Source organism: Salmo salar, chromosome ssa04 (genome assembly GCF_905237065.1).
Source record: "Salmo salar chromosome ssa04, Ssal_v3.1, whole genome shotgun sequence".
Classification (NCBI taxonomy): domain Eukaryota; kingdom Metazoa; phylum Chordata; class Actinopteri; order Salmoniformes; family Salmonidae; genus Salmo; species Salmo salar.
This window is the reverse complement of record NC_059445.1, coordinates 11,301,888-11,317,420: the sequence shown is the minus strand read 5'-3', so window position 1 is coordinate 11,317,420 and position 15,533 is coordinate 11,301,888.

Below are 15,533 nucleotides of genomic sequence, written 5' to 3'. Positions count from 1 at the left end.
GACAACAAGCTCAGTCCAATGATGCTGTGACACACCGCCCCAGACCATGACGGACCCTCCACCTCCAAATTGATCCCGCTCCAGAGGACAGACATCAGTGTAAAGCTCATTCCTTTGTCGATAAACGCGAATCCGACCATCACCCCTGGTGAGACAAAACCGCGACTCGTCAGTGAAGAGCACTTTTTGCCAGTCCTGTCTGGTCCAGCGACAGTGGGATTGTGCCCATAGGCGACGTTGTTGCCGGTGATGTCTGGTGAGGACCTGCCTTACAACAGGCCTACAAGCCCTGTCCAGCCTCGCTCAGCCTATTGCGGACAGTCTGAGCACTGATGGAGGGACTGTGTGTTCCTGGTGTAACTCGGGCAGTTGTTGTTGCCATCCTGTACCTGTCCCGCAGGTGTGCTGTTCAAATGTACCGATCCTGTGCAGGTGTTGTTACACGTGGTCTGCCACTGAGAGGACGATCAGCTGTCCGACTTGTCTCCCTGTAGCGCTGTCTTAGACGACTCACAGTATGGACATTGCAATTTATTGCCTTGGCCACATCTGCAGTCGTCATGCCTCCTTGCAGCATGCCTAACGCACGTTCACGCAGATGAGCAGGGACCCTGGGCATCTTTCGTTTGGTGTTTTTCAGAGTCAGTAGAAAGGCCTCTTTATTGTCCTAGGTTTTCACAACTGTGACCTTAATTGCCTACCGTCTGTAAGCTGTTAGTGTCTTAACGACCGTTCCAGATGGTATTAATTGTATGAAAAGATGGGAAACATTGTTTAACTAAAAGATTGTGAAATATTGAAAGGGTCCGGAAAAAGGGAAGTTTTTTTTTTGCTGAGTTTATTTAACCTCTATGGGCTAGGTGGGACGCAAGCGTCCCACCCGTGGTGCACTCCATCAACAGCAGGTGCATTTCAAGAGCGGCAAATTTGAATCCAAATAAATGTCAAAATTAAAATGTTTCAAAAATACAACTATTTTACACCATTTGAAAGATAAACATCTCCTTAATCTAACCACGTTTTACGATTTCAAAAAGGTTTTACGGCGAAAGCATAAATTTAGAGTATGTTAGGACAGTACATTTACAAGAGTTGTGTGTAATGTTTTGTCAATTCAAAGACAGGGTCACCAAAACCATAAAACCAGCTAAAATGATGCACTAACCTTTTACAATCTCCATCAGATGACACTCCTAGGACATTATGTTAGACAATGCATGCATTTTTAGTTCTATCAAGTTCATATTTATATCCAAAAACAGCGTTTTACTATGGCATTGATGTTGAGGAAATCGTTTCCCTCCAATAACCGGCAGTCAAGTCAGCACCACAAATTAAATAATTAAAATTAGAAAACATTGGTAAAATATTATATTGTCATTTAAAGAATTATAGATTTACATCTCTTGAACGCATTTAACTTGCCAGATTTAAAAATAACCTTACTGGGAAATCACACTTTGCAATAATCTGAGCACTGCGCCCAGAAAAATACGCGTTGCGATACAGACTAGCCGTCATGTTGGGGAGATCTAAAATCGAAAATACTATGTAAATAATCCATTACCTTTGATTCTCTTCATCAGATGTCACTTCCAGGTATCACAGGTCCATAACGAATGTAGTTTTGTTCAAAAAAGCTCATCATTTATGTCCAAAAATCTCCGTCTTGTTAGCACATGATCTAAGCCAGTCGGACTTCTCGTCATGAACGAGGGGAAAAAATATATTTACGTTCGTTCAAACATGTCAAACGTTGTATAGCATAAATCATTAGGGCCTTTTTTAACCAGAACATGAATAATATTCAAGGTGGACGAATGCATTCTCTTTTATAACGTATTGGAACGAGGGTACCCAACATGAACTCGCGCGCCAGGTGTCTAATGGGCCATCATCGTTCCATGGCTCTTGTTCGGTCAGATCTCCCTCCAGAAGACTCAAAACACTTTGTAAAGGCTGGTGACATCTAGTGGAAGCAATAGTGTTTTTCAATGGCATAGGTTTAAAGGTAATACAACACATCAGGTATCCACTTCCTGTCAGAAAATGTCTCAGGGTTTTGCCTGCCAAATGAGTTCTGTTATACTCACAGACACCATTCAAACAGTTTTAGAAACTTTAGAGTGTTTTCTATCCATATATAATAAGTATATGCATATTCTAGTTACTGGGTAGGATTAGTAACCAGATTAAATCGGGTACATATTTTTATCCAGCCGTGCAAATACTGCCCCCTAGCCCTAACAGGTTTTAACCCCTTGTTTTTATTGGCACAAAACTACCTCCATACTTCCATTTGTTTGTATGGTTTATCTTCAGACGAGTCCAGTAGAGCAAAACAGAGAACACCATTGCATTCGTGAGAGTCTCCCCTTTCCATAGTGGCTTAAACGGTTTGAACGCTACATCAGCGTTACCGATTTCAGATGAGTCCTGTGACACTTATGGTGTTCATAGAGCAAAACAGAGAAGAACACTATCTTGAGAGTCTCCCCTTTCCATTATAGATTCTGAACCAAATAAAATGGTGAAAACATGTTATGGGAAAATATAAACATACTTTTTTTAGGGGGGGAAATCACAGATTTTATAGCACCACCCTTAGCATTGTTTATTTACCATTATTTTATGAGGTATATTAACAAAAAACAGTGCACTACCTTCTCTTGTACACTAAGGACCCAGGGAAGAGTTGCAGGGGAGAGGAGATGTATGTGCCTTCACATGCTAGAAAGGGTTGGAGACCCCTGAGTACAAACTAGCAGTGCATTCAAAGTCTAGGGAAAGTGCTAAGCATTTCACAAAAATAAGCACAGATTTGGACCACCCCCTCCACCCACCCTGCATTCCCATGCTTTTGAATGTACGGCTAACTGATACAATTCATTGTCACTATCATTGCTACATTCTCCCAAAATTCTAGCCAGGTTATTTTGGATTTGCTAAATTACCAGCTAACATATTTAAAAACTGTATGGATGAAACAACAACACTCTAGGTAAATCTAAAATAAGGCCTTCTGAATTCTTTACGATTATACGATATTAACATTGGATATACCTCTCACATTTGACGAGTCAGTCAAGCCAAATCGTAATGAGCTGGTTATCGTTATAAAACATACACCTAGCATTACAAACCTCCGTAGAGTGATTCAAACGTCAGGCTGAACTCTGTCAGGTTTGTACTGTTGTGATACATTTCTGTGAATATCTTAGCCGTAAAATGTTTGTTAATAGCCCTTAATTTTTTCGCTTCAACCACGGAGCAGCCCTGGCATCTGTCATTCACAAATTCTGTCATTGATAACCCCGTTTGATGTTTAAAACACTGACCGCCGTTAGAAAACACTGCATCCAGCCATTTTCTGTGGATTAATTAGCTGAAGCATAACAAAACTCCCGACAGGCCTGACGGAAATAGCACATTTTCATGAAAATATCCTAACATTGACAAAACAAAATACTTAAGACAAGGGTGGATCATTTTTTTGACAATGCCACAATTGCGGTGCAAATGCTTTTATGATCAGATATTTATATATTAACTATCATGCTGAAGTAAACTTGGAGACACTCAATGATATGTTGTTGTCCTCCCACCACAATGTGGAAAAGCATGAAGAGTTTATTAGTCTACAGATGAAAGAAGTTTTGGTGAACTTCGCATTTTGGTGAAGCGCATGGTGATGAACATGATGCGAATTTTCAATAAATATCGAGGGTATTATTTGTCTGCCGATGACATGATGATCGGTGCTCGGCTGCCAATAATTATATTTATCCTCTGTTTTGCTTCACATACAAGACACTGAAATTGCCTCGATTTATTGTAGTTCTACACAGTTTACTTAAGTTAGCTTCTTTACTTCATTTACTAGGGAGATTGATCTCACAGCCTCGGATTCTGAGGTGTTTTCAGACCATGTTCCAGACTATACCGTCTCCAGTATAAAGGATACAACACCACTAACCAGACGGCTGCGGTCCATTGTCTCTGTGCCCCGCCACCGTTCCAGGCCGATCTGCCCGCCGGAGCTCACCAGCCCCCCCCCCGCCAAACGCCTTCCATCTCTCTCTGTGTCTCTCTCTCTCCGGCTCCCGTCCCCCACCTCAGGTCTCTTTCTATCTACCAGTGTCGACCTTTCTCACAGGTCTTGCTGCCACCACTGCAGCCTCTCACCTTCTCTTTGACCTCAATGGCCTCTCACATCCCCACCTACTCAGACAGTTACAGACTGCCTCTTTGATCCAGTCTTCGCAGCCCAGCCCCACCCTCCGGCCCACCACTCCGTCTCTACGGCCACCCCGGCTCATTCTCCACCCAACGACATGATCCTCAATCCGCCTCCAGTCTCTTCCTCTCTCTGCCAGCAGATTTTACAGGGTGCAGACGTTAATCTTGCTGCTCTCCTCACTCCTTCTACCACACAGGACTTACCCCGCATCATCAACTGTGACTTCTTATAGGTTCCCCTTCGCTCCACTGACTCTCACCACTCCAGGGTTTCACTGTTCCAGAATTTTACTTGGCTTTCTTCCATTACAGAGATCATCTCAGAACATCCTTCCCGCCACCAAGAGTTGGACGACTACCAATCCATTATCACGGATCCGGCTGTCCGTTTCGGTGGTGCAACCTTTTATGACTACCATCGCCGGTTCTCGGAAGCCGATGCCTCCAGGCTCCTGCAGTGGAACATCGTGATGTACTGTGGCGCCCTCGACGTGGAGCTCCACTGTCGCATCTTTGCCGGAAAAGTGTCCCTCGCCTGCGACCTCTGTGGCTGCCCATCCCACCCTGCCACCATGCTCCCTGTCTGCCCCTCTGAAGTGTCATCTTCCCTGCCTCTGCTTGCTGTTCCGCCCTACCTTCTTCTTCCTTCTACTCAATGTTCTGCCTTTGCCGTGTCCTGAGGGAGGAAGGACCGCCGTGGTCATCCTGTAATCTTCTCCGAAGTTCGCATGATCTGCAACAACTTCAGCATCTATGGCTGTAGCACTTCGTCATGCAAGCTCCTGCACATGCTGCAGTGGCGCCCATACCTCCTGCCCTCAATCCCACTCCTCCTTCTACTGAATGTTGGCCAACCTCACCACCCCCATCAACATCACCACCAGGGCTGCAGACTTGGACTTTCACCCTGACCCCTCCTTTGTCCAATATTTATTTGATGGCATGAATAGTTATTTTTTTTCTCTACTTCTTGTACTCCTCACTTATGCTCCAACCTCCTCACCAAGAAGGTGAAGCAGGGGTTATGATTGGCCCCTTCTCATCCCTGCTATTCTTCACCTACCACATCAGTCCCCTTGGAATTGCCACCCGAAAGTATTCAAGCAAGAAGCGTATCATCATCAATCTCTCTGCCCCCCATGAATCTTCAGTCAACAGCCCCATCCCGAGTTCTGACTTCTCCTTCCAGTACGCCACGGTTAACCATGCCATGATTCTCATTCAACTTTCTAGCCGTGGAACCTTTCTTGCCAAAGCTGACATAATATCCACCTTCAAGTTGCAGCCCCTCTATCCCAACACCTGGAATCTCTTCGGAGTCTGATGGGAGGGGCGGTACTACTTCTGTCTACCTGACTTTTGAATGCAAGAGCAGCCATCAAATATTCAACACCTTAGCCTGAGGCCCTGTGTTGGATCTTGCTGAATGTCAACAGGCTTCCTTTTATGATCTCTATCACCTCGACGGTTTCCTCACTATTGGCACTGCTTCATCCCCAGCCGCGCTGAGCCTTTCCACCCTTGTCTCCACCTTCATTCTCCTTGGTGTACCACTCTCTGAGGAGAAGACAGAAGGCCCCTCTACTCGCCTCAAATTCCTCGCTATCATATGAGACAGTCTCCTTTCAGTCCTCCCTGCCTCTCAACAAACTTCCTTTCTCCTGTCCAATTATTGGAATCTCCCCACTGCACTAAATGTCAGCTGCTTTTATTGCTTGGCCACCTGAATAATGCATCAAGGGTCATCCCTCAAGGCCGCTTCTTCGTGTCCCACTTTCTCTCCCTGGCCTTCATTTTCTCTCCTCCGTGCCTTCCTTTTACACCCTGGTTTTTGACCCCTCCTGCCTCGCAGAGCTCAGGCCTTGGCACCTTCTCAGTCATTGGAACAGCATCACCTTTTTTATATGATGACTGTCTCTTGTCCCAAAGACTTACAGCTTTTCACTGATGCTGCCCCTTCCATCGTGTACAGGGATTTCTACAGCGGTTGCATCATCTCCTGCAGCCCTCCTGCTTCCAGCTTTTCCATACAATCTATTACCTGCCTTTTCCCTCCAACAACTTGGTCACCATGTCTGCCTTCGTCACCCATGCCAGCTCATCCCTCTCCATGCGGACATCCTCCATCCGGATGTACTTGGCTAGGATCAACTTCTTTCTCAAGTTGTTTACTGGGTCTTCATGTTCCTCCTCTCACCCGCAAGTCTCCCTTCTCAAGGGCCTCCAACACACCGAAGTCAACCAGCCCCCTTGCCGCCAGCCCATCACCTTCGACATCCTGTCTGCCTGCATCCAGATGCTGTGGTCTGGCTACATCTCCATCACAGTTTCTTCCACACTAGAATCAATGTCTCTTTTGTCATTTTTGGGATTCCTGCAATGTTCAGAGTTTACATCTGTTATCTACAACCCTTCTTGTCATCTCAGCGTGTCAGATGTCACCATTCTCGAAATATTTCACCATCAAACACAGAGAAACCGATCAGTTTGGCAGAATCAGACCAGTCTACCTGTTCACGACTACCATCAGCCCTTACAAACCATTCACCTACTTCCTGCAGCTCAGACAATCTCCACATGCCTCTCCATCCGATCTTATCCCATCGACAATGGTTCCACCTGAGACAAATACTATCCCTGTTTGGGTATCCTGCTGAGCAAATCTCCAGACACTCCTTCCGCATTGGAGCCACTTCCATGGCATCCCGACATGGCATCTAAGACCACACCATACAACTCCTTGGCTGCTGGTCCTCTCAAGCCTATCATTCCTACATCTGTTCTGACATCAACAACATCAGGACAGCCCACAACATGCTCATCTCTCAGAACCTGCATTAACTCGGGCACAGTCCTCCAGTCTTTGCCTCATTTCACGGACACCATCCAACTCACGCACCGTATCGTACCCAACCAGCCAAAAGACAATTGGTTCCCCAGCTGAGCCTGGTTCCTCAAGGTTTTCTTCCTTCAAGGGAGTTTTTTTTTCTTGCCACTGTCGCTTCTGCTTGCTCTCCTGAGGTCTGTTGGCTCACTCACGGGGCATCTTGTCCGTATGCCTGTACTACCTCAGCTATACACTGCGTGCACAATTATTAGGCAAATTGTATTCCTCTGGATTAATGTTATTGTTGAACAAACACAATGCTCACAGTCAATCCAAAATGTCATTGAACCTCAAACCTGAATGTTGAATAAAAGTGAGTTTTGTCTTTCTCAGGGAAATATATAAGTGTGCACAATTATTAGGCAACTATTAGTGTGCAGAATTATTAGGCAACTAAATTACAAAAATAATTTCTCAACTCACTTGTTTATTGTGTAACAGATAAGTAACACAAAATGACAATTATATAACATTTTTGGCCTTTCAAAAATATTCAGTGACCAATATAGCCACTGCCATGAGCCTTCCATCCATGGAGTCTGTCAGTTTCTTGATGTGTTCACGATCAATTTTCGCTGAAGCAGCAACCACAGCCTCCCAAATGCTGTTCAAAAAGGTGTATTGTCTTCCATCACTGTAAATCTCACGTTTGAGAAGGGCCCACAAGTTCTCAATAGGATTTAAGTCAGGTGAGGAAGGGGGCCAGGTCATTATTCAGGCATCTTTGAGGCCCTTGCTGGCTAGCCAAGCAGTGGAGTATTTGGATGCATGTGATGGAGCATTGTCCTGCATAAAGATCATGGCCTTCTAGAATGCTGAGGACTTCTTTCTGTACCACTGTTTGACGAAAGAATCTTCCAGAAACTGGCAGTAGGTTTGGGAGTTGAGTTTCAGTCCATCTTCAACCCGAAAAGGTCCAAATACCTCATCCTCAATGATAGCAGCCCATATCAGTACCCCTCCTTCACCTTGCTGGCACCTGACTCAAAGTGGTGCCCTGTGTCCATTACTGATCCAGCCACGGGCCCATCCATTTGGTCCATCAAGAGTCACTTTCATTTCATCTGTCCATAAAACCTTTGAAAATTCTGTCTTCAGGTATTTCTTTGCCCAGTCTTGACGCTTCAACTTGTGAATCTTATTCAGTGGTGGTCTTGTTTCAGTCTTCTTGACCTCGGCCATGTCTCTGAGCACTTGACACCTTGTACTTCTGAACACTCCAGGTAGGTTGCAGTTCTGGAATATGGTGGCACTGGAGGATAATGGGTTCCTAGTAGTTTGACGTTTAATTATTCTCAAGTCTTTTGCAATTAATTTGCGCCTTTTCTTCCCCATGCGTTTTTTGCACCCCAGTTGACTATTCGCAACAAAACATTTGAATGTCCGGTGGTCACACCTCAATAGTTTAGCTATTTAAAGAGTGTCGCATCTGTCTGAAAGGCATTTTACATTTTTGGTTTTTCAGTGTCAGTTAAATATCTTTTTTGGCCCATTTTACCTGAGGTAATGAGGCTGCCTAATAATTATGCACACCTTGATATAAGGTGTTATTCACTTTCGCCACACTCTCCCTCATTACACAAATACATATAACCTGAAAATGATTAAATCCCATAAGCATTCAAGTTTATATGGTTTGGAGTTCGAAAATGTGAATAGAAACAATGATAAAATCAGAATACTCACTTGCCTAATAATTGTGCACACAGTGTATAGCCAACCATTCAGCAACTGCAGTCCACAACAGCTCACTTCTTATCCAGGGTCCAACTGACTTGGATTTTTATTTTGGGGGATTTCCTTCACCACAGCAACCTAACTACCATGGCATGGCAGTGATGTCAACCTGAGACTCCAAGCCAAACCCTACAGACTCCTTCACCTGCAGCCCTTAGCTTCCTCCAGTATGTTCTCATTTCCCCACTGAATCCTCATTCTCACATCCATTTCCTCAAATATTCTAAACTCATTTTCATGTCTGGTCCTTAAACACGTGAAATGGAAGTGTTACGGTAGTTCTGCGAATCTGATTTGGTGACACTAGATTAGCACTACTCACACTGAAGTTTAGGCAGAATGTACGAAAATTATTGGGATTCCGTAAAGTGTCCGGAGCGGGTTAACAAATCTAAATCCCGGGAAATTGTGCTCCGATGTAATGATTTCTGTATGGACCTCGCTTTGTGCACTGGGGCATTGTCATGATGAAACATGAAAGGGCCTTCCCCAAACAGTTGCGACAAAGTTGGAAGCACAGAATTGTCTAGAATGTCATTGTATGCTGTAACGTTAAGATTTCCCTTCACTGGAACTAAGGGGCCTAGCCCGTACCATGAAATTATCCCAGGCCATTATTCCTCCTCCACAGAACTTTACAGTTTGCACTATGCATTGGGGCAGGTAGTGTTCTCCTTGCATCTGCCCAACCCAGATTCGTCCGTCAGACTGCCAGATGGTGAAACATGATTATTCACTCCAGAGAATGTGTTTCCACTGCTCTAGAGTCCAATAGCGGGGAGATTTACCCCACTCCAAGCGACGCTTGGAATTGCGCATGGTGATCTTAGGCTTGTGTGTCTGTGGCTGCTCGGTCATGGAAACCCATTTCATGAAGCTCCCGGCGAACAGTTATTGTGCTGACGTTGCTTCCACAGGCAGTTTAGAACTCGGTAGTGAGTGTGTGTGTGTGTGTGTGTGTGTGTGTGTGTGTGTGTGTGTGTGTGTGTGTGTGTGTGTGTGTATATATATATAGTTTTTGGCTAATGCCTGATGTTATTTTTGCATAGGTTTGTTCATAAAGTGATTGGTCGCTACTACACCTGTGACTCAGACATCAAGAAGGACTGTGAACTGCAGAACTGGTTTAAGGATATCTTCTTCCATGGGTTCCTGGCCAAAACCAGCACAGGTTACACTTTTCTCTTGGGGACCTTTTGGGGATAGAATCCCACTGACGGGATTGCTAGCAAGGCGGGAAATTCAAAACAGCAAAAATCTAATAATTTCAATTTCTCAAACAATCAACTATTTTACACCATTAATAACCTCTCTGGGCTAGGCGGGACGAAATCGCCCCACCTACGCAACAGCCAGTGTAATCCCGTGGCGCGATTTTCAAATACCTTAGAAATGCTATTACTTCAATTTCTCAAACATATGACTATTTTACACCATTTTAAAGACAAGACTCTCGTTAATCTAACCACACTGTCCGATTTCAAAAAGGCTTTACAACGAAAGCAAAACATTAGATTATGTCAGCAGAGTACCCAGCCAGAAATAATCAGACACCCATTTTTCAAGCTAGCATATAATGTCACAAAAACCCAGAAGACAGCTAAATGCAGCACTAACCTTTGATGATCTTCATCAGATGACACACCTAGGACATTATGTTATACAATACATGCATGTTTTGTTCAATCAAGTTCATATTTATATCAAAAAACAGCTTTTTACATTAGCATGTGACGTTCAGAACTAGCATACCCCCCGCAAACCTCCGGTGAATGTACTAAATTACTCACGATAAACGTTCACAAAAACATAACAATTATTTTAAGAATTATAGATACAGAACTCCTTTGTGCAATTGAGGTGTCCGATTTTAAAATAGCTTTTCGGTGAAAGCACATTTTGCAATATTCTGAGTACATAGCCCAGCCATCACGGCTAGCTATTTAGACACCCACCAAGTTTAGCCCTGACCAAACTCCGATTTACTATTACAAAAGTTTGATTACCTTTGATGTTCTTCGCCAGAATGCACTCCCAGGACTGCTACTTCAATAACAAATGTTGATTTGGTCCAAAATAATCCATAGTTATATCCAAATAGCGGCGTTTTGTTCGTGCGTTCAAGACACTATCCGAAGTGTAAATAAGGGTCACGAGCATGGCAAAAAAATTCTAAATATTCCATTACCGTACTTCGAAGCATGTCACCCGCTGTTTAAAATCCATTTTTATGCCATTTTTCTCATAAAAAAGCGATAATATTCCGACCGGGAATCTGCGTTTAGGTAAACAGACAAAAGAAAACAAAGCATGAGGTCGACTCGGGCACGCGCCTGAGTCTCACAGTACTGTAACCAGCCACTACCCAAACCCGCTACTTTTTTTCAACCAGAGCCTGCAAAGCCACGATTCAGCTTTTTGCCGCCTTCTGGGAGCCCATGGGAGCCGTAGGAAGTGTCACGTAACAGCAGAGATCCTCTGTAATGGATAGAGATAATCAAGAAGGGCAAGAAATTGTCAGACAGGGCACATCCTGCATGGAATCTTCTCAGGTTTTGGCCTGCCATATGAGTTCTGTTATACTCACAGACACCATTCAAACAGTTTTAGAAACTTTAGAGTGTTTTCTATCCATATGTAATAATTATATGCATATTCTAGTTACTGGGCAGGAGTAGTAACCAGATTAAATCTGGTACGTTTTTTATCCAGCCGTGTCAATACTGCCCCCTAGCCCTAACAGGTTAAAAGATAAACATTTCCTTAATCAAACCACATTGTCCGATTTCAAAGAGGCTTTACGGCGAAAGCATAAAGTTAGATTATGTTTGGAGAGTACATAGCCAAAAAGGTACGCACATCCATTTTCAATTCAAGGACAGACGTCACCAAAAGCAGAAAACCAGCTAAAATTATGCACTAACCTTTGACAATCTTCATCAGATGACACTCCTAGGACATTATGTTAGACAATACATGCATTTTTTGTTCTATCAAGTTCATATTTATATCCAAAAACAGCATTTTACATCAGCGCGTGTCGTTGAGAAAATGTGTCTCCCCCAAAACTGCCAGTGAATTTACAAAAAATACTCATTATAAAACGTGGTTAAAGTATTAAACTGTTATTCAAAGAATTATAGATTAACATCTCTGAATGCAACCGCATTGACAGATTTCAAAATAACTTTACTGGGAAAGCACACTTTGCAATAATCTGAGTACTCTGCTCAGAAAAATACACTATGCAATACAGATAGCCGCCATGTTGGAATCATCTAAAATCATAAATAACATTAGAAATATTCCCTTACCTTTAATAATCTTCATCAGAAGGCACTTCCAGGAATCCCAGGTCCACAACAAATGTTGTTTTTTTCGATGAAGTTCATAATTTATGTCCAAATAACTCCATGTTGTTCCGTGTTGTTAGCGCGTTCGGTAGGCTACTCAAAATGTAGGGCGCGGGAGGGAAAAGTCACAACGAAAAGTCAAAAAAAATATATATTTACGTTCGTTCAAACATGTCAAACGTTGTTTAGCATCAATCTTTAGGGCCATTTTTAATGTGAAACATCAGTAATATTTCAACTGGACCTTTCCTGTGTCTTGAAAAACGTTTTGAAAAAGGTCTCATCCCACATGAACGCGCATGAACGCGCCATAATGAAGTGACGACATCCCAGGGACATCAACTTCCCTTCCTTCTCATCCGGTCTCTGTTCATCATAGACGCTTCAAACAACTTTATAAATATTGTTGACATCTAGTGGAAGCCATAGGAAGTGCAAAATGAATCCTTTGTCACTGTGTGTTTTATTGGCAATGACTTGAAAATAGTACAGCCACAAGATTTTCATTTCCTGCTTGTATTTTTTCTCAGGTTTTTGCCTGCCATATGAGTTCTGTTATACTTAGAGACACCATTCAAACAGTTTTAGAAACATGAGAGTATTTTCTATCCAAGTCTACTAATAATATGCATATTCTATTTTCTGGGCCAGAGTAGTAACCTGTTTAATTTGGGTACGTTTTTCATCCGGCTGTGAAAATACTGCCCCCTAGCCCCTAGAGGTTAAAGACACAATCTCATCACCATGGTGATTTTCACAGTGACTGTCCAACATGCTGCAGTCAACAATGGACAGGGAATGAACTTTGAAACAAAAATGTTCCTCGCTCTTCTCATTAACGGCAAATGATTGCATCTTATAATTAACAGTACCGGTTAAAAGTTTGGACACCTACAAATTCAAGGGTTTTTCTTTATTTTTTACTATTTTCTACATTTCAGAATAATAGTGAATACATCAACACTATAAAATAACACATATGGAATCATGTAGTAACCAAAAAAGTCTTAAACATATCAAAATATATTTTATATTTGAGATTCTTTAAAGTAGCCACCCTTTGTATTGATGACAACTTTGCACATCTTGGCATTCTCTCAACCAGCTTCATGAAGTTGTCACCTGGAATGCATTTCAATTAACAGGTGTGCCTTGTTAAAAGTTCATTTGTGGAATTGCTTTCTTTCTTAATATGTTTGAACCAATCAGTTGTGTTCTGACAAGGTAGGGATGGTATACAGAAGATAGCCCTATTTGGTAAAAGACCAAGTCCATATTATGGCAAGAACAGATCAAATAAGCAAAGAGAAACGACAGTCGATCACTACTTTAAGACATGAAGGTCAATCAATTCGGAAAATTTCAATAACTTTGAACGTTTCTTCAAGTGCAGTCGCAAAAACCATCAAGGACTATGATGAAACTGGCTGTCATGAGAACCGCCACAGGAAAGGAAGACCCAGAGTTACCTCTGCTGCAGGGGATATACATTTTTTCATATTTTTTAATTTCACCTTTATTTAACCAGGTAGGCTAGTTGAGAACAACTTCTCATTTGCAACTGTGACCTGGCCAAGATAAAGCATAGCAATTCGACACATACAACAACTCAGAGTTACACATGGAATAAACAAAACATACAGTCAATAATAAAGTAGAAAAAAAGAAATAAAAAAGTCTATGTTCATTATTGTTACCAGCCTCAGAAATTGCAGCCCAATTAAATGCTTCAAAGAGTTCAAGTAACAGACACATCTAAACATCAACTGTTCAGAGGAGACTGATTGAATCAGTCCTTCATGGTCAAATTCCTGCAAAGAAACCACTACTAAAGGACACCAATAAGAAGAAGAGACTTGCTTGGGCCAAGAAACACGATCAATGGACATTAGACCGATGTCAATTGTTTTATTTTTTTGATGGAATTCTAAAAGTCTAAAAAAATATATTTTTGGTTCCAACCCGCATGTCTTTGTGAGACGCAGAGTAGGTGAGCGGATGATCTCCGCATGTGTGGGTCCCACCGTGAAGCATGGAGGAGGAGGTGTGATGGTGTGGGGGTGTTTTGCTGGTGACATTGTCAGTGATTTATTTAGAATTCAAGGCACACTTAACCAGCATGGCTACTACAGCATTCTGCAGCCATCCCATCAGGTTTGCGCTTAGTGGGACTATCATTTGTTTTTCAACAGGACAATGACCCAACACACCTCCAGGCTGTGTAAGGGCGATTTGACCAAGAAGGAGTGTGATGGAGTGCTGCATCAGATGACCTGGCCTCCACAATCACCCAACCTCAACCCAATTGAAAAGGTTTGGGATGAGTTGGACCGCAGAGTAAAGGAAAAGCAGCCAACATGTGCTCAGCATATGGGAACTCCTTCAAGACTGATGGAAAAGCATTCCAGGTGAAGCTGGTTGAGAGAATGCCAAGAGTGTGCAAAGCTGTCATCAAGGCAAAGGTTAGCTACTTTGAAGAATCTAAAATCTAAAATATATTTGAATTTGTTGGTTATTAAATAATTCCATATGTGTAATTTCATAGTTTTGATGTCTTCACTATTACTCTACAATGTAGAAAATAGTAAAATTACAGAAAACCCCTTGAATGAGTAGGTGAGTCAACTTTTGACTGGTACTGTATATTTTATCTGTTTCGTTTGTTGTAAGTGTGTCATCATATCCCCACTAGAAACTGTGTGTACGCATGGTGTAAAGGAAAGATAGCACATGCTCAAGTCAAGTTCACTTTTTATAACTTCCAACTTTTGCTTGAAAACGGGCGGACACATGTTTTGGGGTACATTTTGTACATACTCACCGTTTATAAATGCGGCCCCAGTTCTTCTCTATGGCCAAAGGGACCCAAAGAAAGAGAGGCATTTGTTGAACACCAGCTCAAACATAACATGCTTTGTATTGGATTGATGACAAAAATATTTTATTAATTCACAGTCTGGCCATGATTTCAAAGCATTATGACATAAAGGTAGCATCTGGCAATCCAAAAGCAGTCAAAGAGCTGATCGAATACTTCTTTGGTGGAGGCGGAAATTCTACCGGAGAGGGAGGTTAATGAAATGCGTTCTACGGGTCGTAGAGTACATCCCATAGACGTGCAACTAAGGGAGTTAGAACTAAAGTTGAGGTTAGAGCAACAACTAAGATTGAACACCAGAAATTAGAGCTCCAGCACAGGGAAAGAGAAAAGGAACGAGAACGTGCAGCCAGACTAGAAGAAGAAGAACGTGCGCATGTCATTCGCTTGAAAGAGATTAAGCTGGAAGCACGACAAAGGGACATAGATCTGGAAGTAC